Source organism: Lepidochelys kempii, chromosome 2 (genome assembly GCF_965140285.1).
Source record: "Lepidochelys kempii isolate rLepKem1 chromosome 2, rLepKem1.hap1, whole genome shotgun sequence".
Lineage (NCBI taxonomy): Eukaryota > Metazoa > Chordata > Testudines > Cheloniidae > Lepidochelys > Lepidochelys kempii.
The window spans coordinates 170,599,586-170,614,220 of record NC_136381.1 but is presented as its reverse complement, the minus strand read 5'-3'; positions in this window follow the sequence as shown (position 1 = coordinate 170,614,220).

Below are 14,635 nucleotides of genomic sequence, written 5' to 3'. Positions count from 1 at the left end.
ACCGGGCAAAATTACAAGAGCCCTAGTAGGCTGAAATACAGTCCATGGTAAAATGACTTTGATCAGCACATCATACCTCTCCACCTGCTAATTCAGACACATAAGCTACTGAAATGTAAAACACTGGGGCAAAATTTCTGATGTTATTTATAATCTTCACATGTATGATGAAACGTTCAAGAGATATCACTTTGGGGGAAAAAACAAATAAATTCAAAGGAACAAAAGCTCTGATGTGGTTCAATGAAGTTTGTTTAATCTAGTTTAATATATTTTTATGTATTCTTGTATCTCTGCCCAGGCTGGAAATCTCCTAACATTATGAGAAAAGCACTTCTGATAAAAAGAAAAGAAGTACTTGTGGCACCTTAGAGACTAACAGATTTATTTGAGCATAAGCTTTCATGAGCGACAGCTCACTTCATCGGATGCATACAGTGGAAAATACAGTGAGGAGATTTTATATACACAGAGAACATGAAACAATGGGTGTTACCATACACACTGTAACGAGAGTGATCAGGTAATGTGAGCTATCACCAGCAGGAGAGAGAAAAAAAATAACCGTTTGTAGTGATAATCAAGGTGGGCCATTTCCAGCAGTTGACAAGAATGTGTGAGGAACAGTAGGGGGGAAAAATAAACATGGGGAAATAGTTTTACTTTGTGTAATGACACATCCACTCCCAGTCTTTATTCAAGCCTAATGTAATGGTGTCCAGTTTGCAAATTAATTCCAATTCAGCAGTCTCTCATTGGAGTCTGTTTCTGAAGCTTTTTTGTTGTAATATTGCGACTTTTAGGTCTGTAATTGAATGACCAGAGAGATTGAAGTGTTCTCCGACTGGTTTTTGACCGTTATAATTCTTGATGTCTGATTTGAGTCCATTTATTCTTTTATGTAGAGACTGTCTGGTTTGGCCAACGTACATGGCAGAGGGGCATTGCTGGCACATGATGGCGTATATCACATTGGTAGATGTGCAGGTGAACGAGCCTCTGATAGTGTGGCTGATGTGATTAGGCCCTCTGATGGTGTCCCCTGAATAGATATGTGGACACAGTTGGCAACGGGCTTTGTTGCAAGGAGAGGTTCCTGGGTTAGTGTTTTTGTTTTGTGGTGTGTGGTTGCTGGTGAGTATTTGCTTGAGGTTGGGGGGCTGTCTGTAAGTAGAGACTGGCCTGTCTCCCAGGACCTGTGAGAGTGGTGGGTCGTCCTTCAGGATAGGTTGTAGATCCTTGATGATGCGCTGGAGAGGTTTTAGTTGGGAGCTGAAGGTGATGGCTAGTGGCGTTCTGTTATTTTCTTTGTTGGGCCTGTCCCGTAGTAGGTAACTTCTGGGTACTCTTCTGGCTCTCTCAATCTGTTTCTTCACTTCAGCAGGTGGGTATTGCATTTGTAAGAACGCTTGATAGTATTTCTGTTCTGCATGAAGCAGGAAGTATAGGCTGTCACGTGACACCACCTGGTTCCCATGAGATTTCTTGCAAAGTATTGCAGATTTCTGATGTTTGGGTAACTTGGATAAGGCCTGAAAAGCATTTTCTCCTTATCTGAAACTGGCCTTGAGAGATTTACTCGTCATTAGTTCTACCTCTTTATGTAGCATGCTGGACAAATGTAAGAAACTATTTTCCTCTCCTACCATCTATTAAAGATAAAGAAAAAAATTGAGGTTTTGTGCCTTTTTGTTTCTTTATGGTGTGTAAAGTAGGCCTGAAATAGTTTTTTTTCCACAAAAAACATTTTTTGCCCTAAAGAAAAAAACCCAACCAACCAACCAACCCAGTCAAGTCCTATCTTCCCTTTTTTGATGGAGGTCTTTCATGGAGGACTTAGAGTTGTGAGTTTGGATCACTGTTAACTGTTTTTTTAAGAGTCAGAATTCCTACCTACATTCTCCCAGCTGTGTTCTTAGATATTTTAATTAAATAGATATTGACAAAAAGCAGATAAAGTGTTTTAAACAGACCAAATAATATAATTTCACTCTAATTTAATTAAGTTTCACTTCCTTAGTATTTGTTGTGTCCTAAATCCATTAGTTCTCCAATTATCCATATAGATTTCTAGGGGGGAAAAGAGTAGACATGACCTGAATCTCTAATGTAAAGAACAAGCAGAATACTTTTAAACAAACAAAAATAATAAAATCCAAGCCTTCTTAATCCATCATAAAGAAACAAAGTTTCCCCCTTCCTACCCCTCGCTACGGACCTCTTTCTTTCTCTTCTCTGGTTAACTTTATTCTTTACACTTTGCATAAATAGTTCATATTTTAGTCCAGGCTATGGGATCTGGTCTCATATGTAAATGTGATGGTCATCCACAGATATTTTACATGCAGGAGGCTCAATAGGGTTTGCTTATCTTGTCTTGAATCATATAGAACATGGTCATTATCCAGTGTTGTAAAATGTCTCTTACCTTAAAATATAGTTTTGCTCATGCATCTTCTGATCTGAATGGCCTGAACTGGTTTTTGCAACTGTTCTACAACACTTGCTCCACTTTCAAGGTGCCAGCAATTATCACAAAACAACTCAAACATTATGTAATTAATTGCATCAGTGAACACAGCTGATTTTGCACTTTGTAAACTATGCTTTGTAAGGTGGGGATTATTGGAATGGATGTAGGCACCAGCAGGATGATTTTCTGACACCACCTTTATTAACTGGGTGGGAAGGGTGTATGAGTCACAGTGACTTAAGAGAAGGACAGAGAAATCTAATTAAGAGTTCCTTATCTCTTTTAAAAGTTAGAAAGTTTGTCAAACTGTCCTTTCACAAAACACACTGCAAGATAACAAATTTGGTCAATGACCACCATGTAAAACTTGTTAGATCTCCAAAACCTTTCTCTGCAATGAAATGGCCCATCACCCAAAACAAAGCAATTAAGTACAGAACAACCACATCCATCTCAAACCCCTGTATGTGTATTAAACTACTCCCCAATTAGACACAAGCAGATAAAATATGATATACAGTACATAAGTCCACAGCTTAATTGAAGTAAATTGATACATACTTCTCTAAATAATAGTTTAGATTATAGCAATTTTCTTCACAACTAATCTAAAAATACTTCACAAATCTCTTTCTCTCACACACACACATTGTGAGATTTTAAAAAATGCTTACTATTTGCCTAATTTTGCTCCTGTTAAAGCCAATGATAAAACATACATTGACTCCAGTGAGAATAATAAGGTTAATGCTGAGCACTTTTCAAAATTCTACCCATATAGTATATAGACAAATAAGTATACGGACTTACATATATATTATAGGTGTATCTGGTATCACTGCTTATTATTAAGGTTGCCTGACTCTAACCATTGTAAGACCCTGTTTTCAGTTGCTAATAACTAACAAAGTTTAGCTATTTGGGCTAAAATGTTGTCATCCCATGAAAATCTGCTTACATTTGGCCAAATTAAAGCATGCTCCAGCCCAGGGCTCTGTTGGACTTTCCCTGCAACTGCAGCTCTGTGCTGTTGTGGGCTGTGCTGGGTGTGGGTACCTGAACTCAGCGAAGGGTACCTGTCTGTCTTGTGGTCTCAATGACCCCAGGACTAGGCCGCGTGGAGGAGGAAGATGCCTGATCTGAATGAAGAGGTGACAAGAACCAAACTTGGAGGTGGGGGGTTGATTGGGACAAAGAGCCTGAAATTGGAGGCTGGCAGGGGGGAGAAGGAAGCTAGGATTGGGATTTGCAGTGGGGTTGATATTAGGACTGACTGAGCAAGGACAATGGAACTTGGAGCAGGGGAGGCAAAAGGAGGTGGGAATTGAGAGGTAGTAAATCTGGGGGAGACAGATTGTATGAGGAATCGGAGAGAGGGGAGAATGGGACTGGCTGGGCAAGGAGACTGAGACAAGGAGGTTAGGGATGGGATAACAGTGAGATTGGCTGAGGATCAGGGATATAGATTGGGACTGGAAATCAGTAGGAACAGGGAATTGTGGGTGGGGAAGGAAGGGGCTACTGGAGGCCAGGTTATGGAGCCAGGGAAGGGAGGAACTCATAATGGCTGTTCAAGGAAACTACAGTTGTGATAAGACATCTTTGTAGAAATTGGGACTTGGGTAGGCAAGGATAATTGGCCTGGGATGAGGAACTGGCATGGAAAAGAGACAGGATTGGGACAAGGATAGGTTGGGTGGCAAGGGCAGAAGGGATTATGCTTGGGCAGTATAGTCTATGTCCACTGCAGCACACTTGCCTTTAGAACCTGGATTAGACCCCCAAGATTCCTGAGTCTCTGCTGCCAGCAAATAACTGTGAAAGTCACTGGAAAAAGTGCGTCATCTGCCCCTAGTGCTGGTCCACACAGAGTATGACAACTTATTGCTGCTATCAATTACTCCATTAACACAAGTAGCAGAGGTTAAATGATGACCATCTAGATGTCCATGAGATGCCACATTATGGAATTTCTGCTTGTTGTTTGCTTTTTTAAAAGCTAGGAAATTACATACACAAAACTGTGTTAGAAGAACATTATTAAGGGTGAAAAGTCAAGCACTCAACAGTTAAGAAATGCCAGAAACAAGGTTGCCTTAGAGTAAGAGAATGTGTCATGGGACATTTAATTTTTGTGAAAGGCAGATGGGTTCACTAAAAGATGCAAAAGAGAGCTGGGGGAAAGCAAGTAGGTAGTTATGTGTCCCGTGCTGCCTGATGGCCTAATGCACCCCTGTAGAACATGAAAAACTCAAGTTCAAATCCCTGCAGTGCTTGATTTGGAGAAAGGACTTGAACTCAGGTTTTCCACATCCCAGGTGAGTGTTCTAATCACCAGTATACGTGAGGAGGGTGTGTGTCTGTGTCTCTTTCTATACCGCTCCTATTGAAGCTGTTCCATTTTGTATAAATAACTGAATATTTAATGATGCAGGTACTTAAACCTGACTCTTCCACATGCCAGGGGAGTGCTCTAAGCACTGGGCTTTAGAGTCGGTATCTCTCTCTCTCCCCCTCCCCCACAACCCTCTCCAGCTTTCTGACTTCTGTGGATCCCTTTCATAGTGGCTTAACCCTCCCTGTGCATTACTATGGGAAGCCTGAAGACCTAACTCAGGGCTGAGAATTCCACTGGGCCTAGAAGTTAGGCCTAAAGTCCCTTTGTCAATCTAGCCCTAATCAGTCTGGGGCAAGGACCTTGTCTTTGTATATGCTTGTACAGCACCTTGTACGATGGGACACTGATCCTATAACCACTCTGTGTTACTGTAATTTAAATAAGTAATAATAATAACTACTACTACCACCAGTAATAATTAATTTGGTGCCAGGGCAGCTGCCCTTGGTTAGACCAGGGTGTGATTCCACTGACATGACATGTGTAACCTGACTAGTAATCTCATGATTTTTCCACAAAATTTCCAGCACAGCTTGTTCTGCTTGAGCTAGAAATGCCATTAGAACAGCCTATTTTGCAATATTTTGGCACTTCTATTTCCAGTCTGGCCAGAATCAGGAAGTGCACAGGCAGTATAGAGCACAAGAAAAACAAACAGGTGGAATGGCCTGTTACAGTAATTTACACATAACTAGGACCAGAATTAAGGATCCCTCAACAATTCACAACTTGTGCAGAGCTTTGTAGGTGTTCATCCAATTGGGAAGCACTCTTGCAGATTTCTATCAATCTGTAGCCCATATTACTACTGGGTTGGAGTTTCACAAGCATGTATGGATTTATTATCACAACACTCCTCTGACTTCCATGCATGGCTGCACAGAGCTATGTGAATATTAAAAAAATAAAATAATTTATTTTGTGAATGAAATCATGGAGTCTGGATAGCTAATAGTTGCAGGCTGATCTAAGTGTTATTCATGTATGACCAGCCAGCCGTGGAGTATGTGAAAATGTTTGTAAAGCCCAGAAATGTAATGAGTTTTAGAGCAAATAAATAGCCATCCAAAAATATGGACTAGACATGTGTTAATAATTATTTTCTATATTTTGCTCACTATTAATTTTCCTTGTGTATTGTTCAGCCATATATCTGGCTGGTGGGTCTTGTCCACATGCTCAGGGTCTAATTGATCATCATATTTGGGGTCGGAAGGAATTTTCCCCAGCTCAGATTGGTGGAGACCCGGTTTTCTTTTGGGTTTTTTTGTTTTTTGCCTTCCTCTGCAGTACAGGGCATAGGTCATTTACTAATCTGAACTAGAGTAAATGGTGGATTCTCTGTAACTTGAAGTTTTAAAATCAAATTTTGAGGACTTCAATAACTCAGCCAGAGATTATGGGCCTATTACAGGAGTGGGTAGGTGAGGTTCTGTGGCCTGCAATGTGCAGGAAATCAGACTAGATGACCATGATGGTCCCTTCTGGCCTTAAAGTCTATTAGTCGATGAGTCTCCTGCTTAAAAAGTTTCAATTATTCAAGCAGGGAGTAGTCACATACCCTGAATAGTGAATAGTCAATAGTGCAAAAAGGAAGAGTTGGCAAACAACCTGTCTAAACAAGGTCTAGACAAAAAAAATAGTTTGTCTAAACTATTAGCAGATAAGATATACATCTGCAGAAATTAGGATAAGTTTTTGAATGCTTTTCCTATGGAAAAATGTGCTGAATTTGCAATGAATGCTATTTGCAATCTGTGTTCAGCTTTATAGAAGTTCAGCCCAAGGTCCATTGAATCTAAAGACTCACAGGGCTTTCACTGGCATTTGATTAGGACCAAAATGAGAAGCACTTTTTGAGGAAGTACTATAGTATGAAAAATGTGATACAAATTTCATTGTATTACACTGTGTTTTTAACCATTCAATTCCATTTAATCCAGAGGGGAGGATCTTTGGGTAGAATTTTATTGAATATTGACTTATGATTTTCACTGTATTTACTTATTTCAGTCTATTAATCAAAAACGGAGCAAAAACAAATAATCAAAGATGGAAGAGATGAGTCCAACAATGTCAAAAATGGACACACCCAAGAGGAAGAGCTTTGCACAAAGCTGTGAAACCAGTCTCAGAGGAACTGGCAGATACACTGTGGGAGAGATTCCATAAACAGGGTCCCTGAATCAAGTGGGGACCATAGCTGGTTCACTGAGTCTGTCATTGATTGGTTGTGATATTTCAAACAGCCAATGACATTTCTCCTTGACAGATGTCAGTTCCAAATCATAAGGACTTAACTACACATAGCAGAACCTCTTGAAAATTGTTAAAATTTTCTGGTGGGGAGATGGAAGTTCACAGGAGAGCTCTTAAAGGGAAAGGTGCAAATCTAGTGAAGTGCCTTCTCATCTACACTTGTGTGATACAAGTCAACATCACCTCATAATCAGTTGCATAAAACCTGCTAATAGACCTAAAAAAATCCCCTGTATTGACACCTTGGGACAGATCCTCATCTGGTCTCAGTTGTCTGCTCCATTCACTTCAGTGAAACTATAACAATTAATACCAGTTGAGGATCTGCCCATTATTTTCCATTATGAGGAGGAGCTTATGAACAATAGACATCTGTCCAGTCTATTTTTCCAAAATCAAGTATCCTGCTAGTGGGAGAAGCAAAGCTATGAACATGAAAAGAAATGAACAGTTAATACCTATTGATTAGATTTTGTAATAAAACACTCTTTTCCTTGTTATCTTTATCTTACCAGATTCCTAAACTGTTTTTCATAAAGCTATCATAATGCAGCTGCATCAGAAGTTGAATATAGGCACTGAGTTTTTCAAAGAATGTATTCACAGGGTAGATGAGGCCCTAAACTGACGTCTCAGAAAAATGGACCCCCCCCTCATGGCAACCGCTTTGGTTCAAATAGCGAAACATTTACCAACAGATCAGAGAAAAAGTTACACAATAAAGGCATTTACCAGATCACATGCAGAGTTTTATTTTAAAACTTAATTTAGTAAATTCGTACTGTAGTGCATTTAGTATTCAGGAAAGGTAAGTTTGACAGCTCAGAGGATCCGAAGCACTGAATGCAGCAGAAAGACCATTAGGGAACAGGCTGGGAGTGAACCCAAGAAGTGGGCTGGGACTGCCACTAGGGGGCCAGCAGCAGGGAATAGGAGGCATGAGGCATCTACAACTCTGGATGACAGGAGAGCAACACTGAGTGGCTTCCCACTAAGACCACAGATAATAGAAATGAACTCTGGCCAGTGGGACTGGAGAATCAGCCCCTAATTGCCCTGACTAGAAGAGGTGCATGAGGTACAGCCCCCGAAGAGCCACATGGGGCATACTTTTCCATGTACCCCTCTAATGAACTGCCCAATGGGGCTGAGTTAGGAACTATTATGTAACAATTCACTCTTGTATATGGGCGGGAGATTGAAGGGAGTGTACACTGTTCCAACCTACCAAAGAATCTGTTGTTGCTTATTCAAAGTGGTGTGTGTATTTAATAGGAACTCATCAGAGTCTTATAGATTTTAAAGCCAGAAAGGACCACGATAATCATCTAGTTTGACCACCTGCGTAAACAGGCTATAGAATTTCACTCTGTTAAGCCTGCATCAAGCCAATAGCTTCTATCTGAGCTCTCAATGGCACGGTCGCACTTTAGAGAACATGGAGTATGCGCCAATGGGTTCTCTGATGACTGCTAAATCCGATGCATGACCGACAGTCCCATCCCCAGGTAGGACGCACCCATGCACTAGCAATGCTCTGATTCAGAGCAGCAGATACTTTCCTCCTTTGACGCCTTTGAGATAGAGCATATCTAGTACTATTACTAAAGGAACATTTCTACGAAGAGCTGGAGGAGGCAATGCAGAAAAGATCCACCTATACAATCATCCAAGGGGACTTCAATGCAATGCGTTACCTAGGGAAGTGGTAGAATCTCCTTCCTTAGAAGTTTTTAAGGTCAGGCTTGACAAAGCCCTGGCTGGGATGATTTAATTGGGGATTGGTCCTGCTTTGAGCAGGGGGTTAGACTAGATGACCTCCTGAGGTCCCTTCCAACCCTGATATTCTATGATTCTATGATTCTATGAATAGTTGGAAAGGAGATAGGAAATAGGTGGAAAGGAGAATGAGAATGAAAAGTATGTGGGAAAATTTGGAAAAGGTGTAAGAAATGATCACGGAGCATGTCTGGTTGGATTTGCAGAGGCAAATCATCTCCACATAATGAACATGATATTTCAAAAAGGAAAATGTCGGCAGTGGACATGGGAAAGCCCGGATGGAATCACACTGAATCAGATTAATTATGTATTGACACATGCCAGAAGAATCTTCAATGGTGTAGTGACAATAGGAGAATGAATCATTTGCACAGGCTCAGACCATTGTATGTTGTGCTCAAAACTATGCATTGACAATGCCTACAAAGACCGAGTCAAGAGGTGCCAGACACTGAAGTGAAAATGGCACTTTAACGAAGAAGCATTTGCACAGAAAGTGAGTGAAATGGACCTCGAGTATAAGGTTAACCAGGACATTGATGAGCCCTACGAACAGTTTATCTCACAGATAATCTCAGGAGCTAAGAAGGCAAAGGCATTGAAAATTCTGGGACGCAAGCAGAGGATCAGCAAGGAAACTGTGAATCTGATGGTGGGGAGGGCGCACATGAAATTAGAAGGAAAAATGGGTGAAGAATACAGGACACTGTGCAAAGAAATTCATGTGAAGATCAAAGAAGACTACAAAGACTTTAGAAAGAAGAAATTGAGAGAGGGAGCCAAAAAGAGCAAGAGTCTGAAGAAGGTAGAAAGAGATGTTAGTCTGAAACAGATTATCCTGGAAGCGCTGAAAGATGAAAGATGAAAATGGTGAAAGGACATTGGAAAGGAGCAAGATGAACAAAATATGTACAAAATTCTCTGCTCCTCACATGTCAATGTGCAGCATACACCATCAAGGCAGCAGGTTATATATGTAGTTCATAACATAAGGAGAAGGAAGACCCCAGGAGTGGACGATGTTTGGCCGGAATATCTCAAAACGGGGAAGATACTCTCTTCAAAGCATTGGCGCAACAGTTCACCATCTACATTAATAGCAAGGGTGTTCCAGATGCATGGAAGAAATTGAAAACAATAATATTGATGAAGAAAGGCAATCCAGAAGAATGGAGCAACTACGGTCCGATTACACTCCTCTCACAAGTGCATAAGGTCTTCACCCGCGTCATACTCAATCAGATTAAGAAGGATCTTGAAATGCACAAAAGCAGAGAACAAGCTGGTTTCTGCTCAGTGAATTGATCACATTCACTCAGTTTGGCAGCTCATTGAAAATTACAAGGAGTACAAAGTACCATTGTGTATTGCATTTGTCGACTAAATGCTAAAAATGGAGCAAATGTTTCAAAATAAACCCAGCAGTTATTTAAAAACACTTTGCTCATTTTCAGTGAGCGATCATCCCTTAATGGTAGCAGCAGCATGCAGTACAGATATAAGGACTTCTCTAAATTTCAGCTTGCTTGCTGGCAGAGCTTTGTTGTCGAGCTGCTTTCAGTAGTGAGCACTGTGTCTAGTAGTATGTCCATAATTAAGCCCTAAATCATAAACATTTAGGGCCTAGTGCTGATTTTCTTGTTGAGGTACATGTCTTTTATGTCAAGTTGGTCCTGAACTGGAACTCCAGATGAGAACATACTCAAACTTTGGGAAGGTTTGAGTCTATGCCCTCCCTCACTCTTTCATAACACACACATGGAGGGCAGACTGGGGTCATTCAGGAACTAGTGTGCCTAAATATATATATAAAAAATTAGAATTAAGGATGATTGAATATAGGTAGTTCTGCCAAACTACAGCAGAGCAGTATTCTAAAATAAACACAAAATTGTTTTCGTTTGGTTCATACTATAAAAGAGCATGTGGAGTTTTCAGTGGGATCAGGGAGGGTACGCGCAGCAGGCAGACTAATCTGACTGGAAAACTTGTGCCTGCTTCTGCTCTGAACATTAGATGCTTTTTAGTGTCAGCAAAGCTATTGGGTGGTATGATGTAACGTTTAAATCTGGGACCAAGATGGGTTAGTAGAGCAAAAGTAGATCTGTCAAGATGAAAGTGGCAAAACTGTTTATTCAGGTGATCTCTGAAACATTTGGACTTGCACTGTAAAGTTAGAACTGACAGATGGACTCAGTTGGGGAGGAGGGAGTGAGCATATCTGCTGTTTCAGTGTCAATTACTTCCAGCTTGATGCCATGAGCTTGGTTTCCACACCTATTCCCTATTGGCATCTCCTAGAATTGTGAATGCTCATAGTAGGTGTTGCTTAACAACTGAAAAACAATGCACAGCCAATAGGATAGGACAGACAATACCATCCTTTCTAATTTCTCTTTTCCCATGTTTCAAAGCAAGGTATAACATAGAACCTTTACACACAGAATTTATCTCCTATGTATATTAGTTTCTGGATCCCAGCTTCTCTGCAGGTTGGAAGATCTTCCTGGAGTTTTGATTTGGGCCATCTCTAATTCACAAGGAAACCCACTGTCATATTTGAAATTCTTATTTAGTCTATATTTCTGACAATCCCATGGCTTTATCAACCCAGGAATTACCAACATCTAAGAAGAAGAATGTCTTACACAGTATTCACACCAGAACCCCTGAAGATTTTTGAGAAAATAAGCTGTGCCTATTGCTTGTGGAAAGGCAGGAAATGGGGAATAGAACAGAGTTTGATTTTTTTGTATGCACTGGACAGTACTGTACATTCGTTTGAAGACTTGCTTTGCATAGAGATGTTGGGAAAAGTTCTTGCATATGGTGTATTGGGATAAAAATCTATCAGTGAAACTTATACTGAATCCATCACTGGGCAATGCTTATACTTGGGAGGCCTACGTTTTTGCTGATCGTGGAATTGCCACTGCTGCTGAATTACATTAATATAATGTCTGTGTAGCATTCCACATACTTTACAAACTGTTAGCAAACTATACCATAATATGATAGAAAAGATCATATAAAGGATCACATCAGCTATGACTAAAGTGCATCTGCCTCTGAGATGAAATGTGTCAAATATTTACCAGTTCACAGAAATATTAAAGTACAGCTCAGGCTAGAGAGTGAAGAATGTCTTATCCAAATGAAATTGCAAGGAGAATTAAGGCAAGGAAAAATGTAATTACTGCAGTAGTATTTAGCCGGCATATCTGATTCCATGTGCCTTCTCAAATCTTGCCTTCAGCTACAGCTGAAAATTATATTGCTGTCCTCATTCTTGGTCTTCATCCTATCCCTTCCTAACAATAGACTGGCACTTGATTTTCAAGGCTTGACTCAAACAATGTAATGATTGACTACTTGGTTTTCAGCTCATTTATGAATAAAACGTTTGAGACTTACTTTCTTAAAAATCAAACAGATTCATAATCTGTAATAGGAATTTGTGTAGTAAAACATGTCTTAATTAATTGATAAGAGGACATATTCTGCTCCTCTTAACCATGCTGATGTCAGTGGGACTACTCATAGAGTAAGGTACTGCTTGCTGTGTCTAGGGATTGCAGAATCTGGCCCACGGAGACATATTGTTTTTCTTCCATTAAAAGGAAATATGCTTGTAAACCTTAATGAAATCCCTTCACAGAGCCACATTGCACAATAGCAGAACTAAATTTTGTTTTTATGTCAAACCAGGATGGACATCCAGAAAACAGATTTCCTGAGATCTCTCACTTAGGAACCAATCTAAAGCCTATTGAAATGAATGGAAATAATAACATTGACTTCAGTGGGCTTTAGACTGGAGCTTTAGTGGACAGAGCACTACCTGGGCTCAACGGGTAGTGATCAATGGCTCCATGTCTAGTTGGCAGCCAGTATCAAGTGGAGTAAACCAAGAGTCGGTCCTGGAGCCAGTTTTGTTCAATATCTTCATTAATGATCTGGAGGATGATGTGGATTGCAGCCTTAGCAAGTTTGCAGATGACACTAAACTGGGAGGAGTGGTAGATACACTGGAGGGTAGGGATATGATACAGAGGGACCTAGACAAATTAGAGGATTGAGCCAAAAGAAATCTGATGAGGTTCAACAAGGACAAGTGCAGAGTCCTGCACTTAGGATGGAAGAATCCCATGCACTGCTACAGACTAGGGACCAAGTGGCTAGGCAGCAGTTCTGCAGAAAAGGACTTAGGGGTTACGGTGGATGAGAAGCTGGATATGAGTCAACAATGTGCCCTTGTTGCCAAGAAGGCTAACGGCATTTTGGGCTGTATAAGTAAGACATTGCCAGCAGATCAAGGGACGTGATCATTCCCTTCTATTTGGCATTGGTGAGGGCTCATCTGCAGTACTGTGTCCAGTTTTGGGCCCCACACTACAAGAAGGATGTGGAAAAATTGGAAAGAGTCCAGCGGAGGGCAACAAAAATGCTTAGGGGGCTGGAGTACGTGACTTATGAGGAGAGGCTGAGGGAACTGGGCTTATTTAGTCTGCAGAAGAGAAGAATGAGGGGGGATTTGATAGCTGCTTTCAACTACCTGAAAGGGTGTTCCAAAGAGGATGGATCTTGACTGTGGTCAGGGGTATTAGATGACAGAACAAGGAGTAATGGTCTCAAGTTGCAGTGGGGGAGGTTTAGGTTGGATATTAGGAAAAGCTTTTTCTCTAGGAGGGTGGTGAAGCACTAGGAATGGGTCACCTAGGGAGGTGGTAGAATCTCCATCCTCAGAGGTTTTTAAGATCAGGCTTAACAAAGCCCTGGCTGGGATGATTTACTTGTGGATTGGTCCTGCTTTGAGCAGGGGGTTGGACTAGATGACCTCCTGAGGTCCCCTCCAACCCTGTGATTCTATGATATGTCTACACTAAGATAGAGGTTGTGGCTTGGGCTGGCGCTCAGGGCTCTAAAGTCCACCCCTGTCCTCAGGCTTCAAAGCCTGAGCTCCTGTTGGAGCCCAAACATCTACAGCTGTTTTTAGCGTCATAGCCCCAATGGTGTGATCCTGAGCCTGCAGATCCAAGGCTCTGAGACTAGCTGCCCTGGGTTTTAAACCCCAGTGCAGGAATGCTGCAACTAAGGGTGCTGGGGGTGTGGCAGAACCCTCTGGCTTGAAGTATTTTCCATTATACAGTTTTGTTCAATGGCTTTCAGCACCCCTGCTATAAAAATTGTTCCAACACCACTGTCCCAGTGTAGGCATATGGCACAAATATGTCTGTGGTAGGGGTCCCCCTTTAGGCTACATGGGGAGTACATGTATATGAATCCCATTATTTCACACACCCCTCACCTCAGGTGGGTGCTGTGGGGTGTCCGTTTAGCATGCTTATGCTCACCTTCCAGACAGGGCCTCTGTTCTATCTTGTCCCCTCTCCATGTCCCCAATGCTGCCACCAAACAACCCTGGTCAGCAAAAAGGGTTAAACAGAAGAAAGGCAAAGAAAAACCTGTAAGCAGCTCCCTCCCAGATATGGGCCTCTCTGACTTAAGATGGGTCCTGGGAGTATCAATGGCCACTTCAGAGTTCACTGGGCACTAGTGCAAGCCTCAGTTCCTTTCCCGTTTTACTTGGGGGTTTCTGTGAGGGCAGGGTTCCGAAGGCTATCAGAACGCTCTCCAGGGCCGGAGGTGCTCAACAGTCTGTTCCCTTCCTAGGGGATGTCTCCAACTGAGTGAGTTTCCCCCCTCTTTTGAACTCCTCTTCC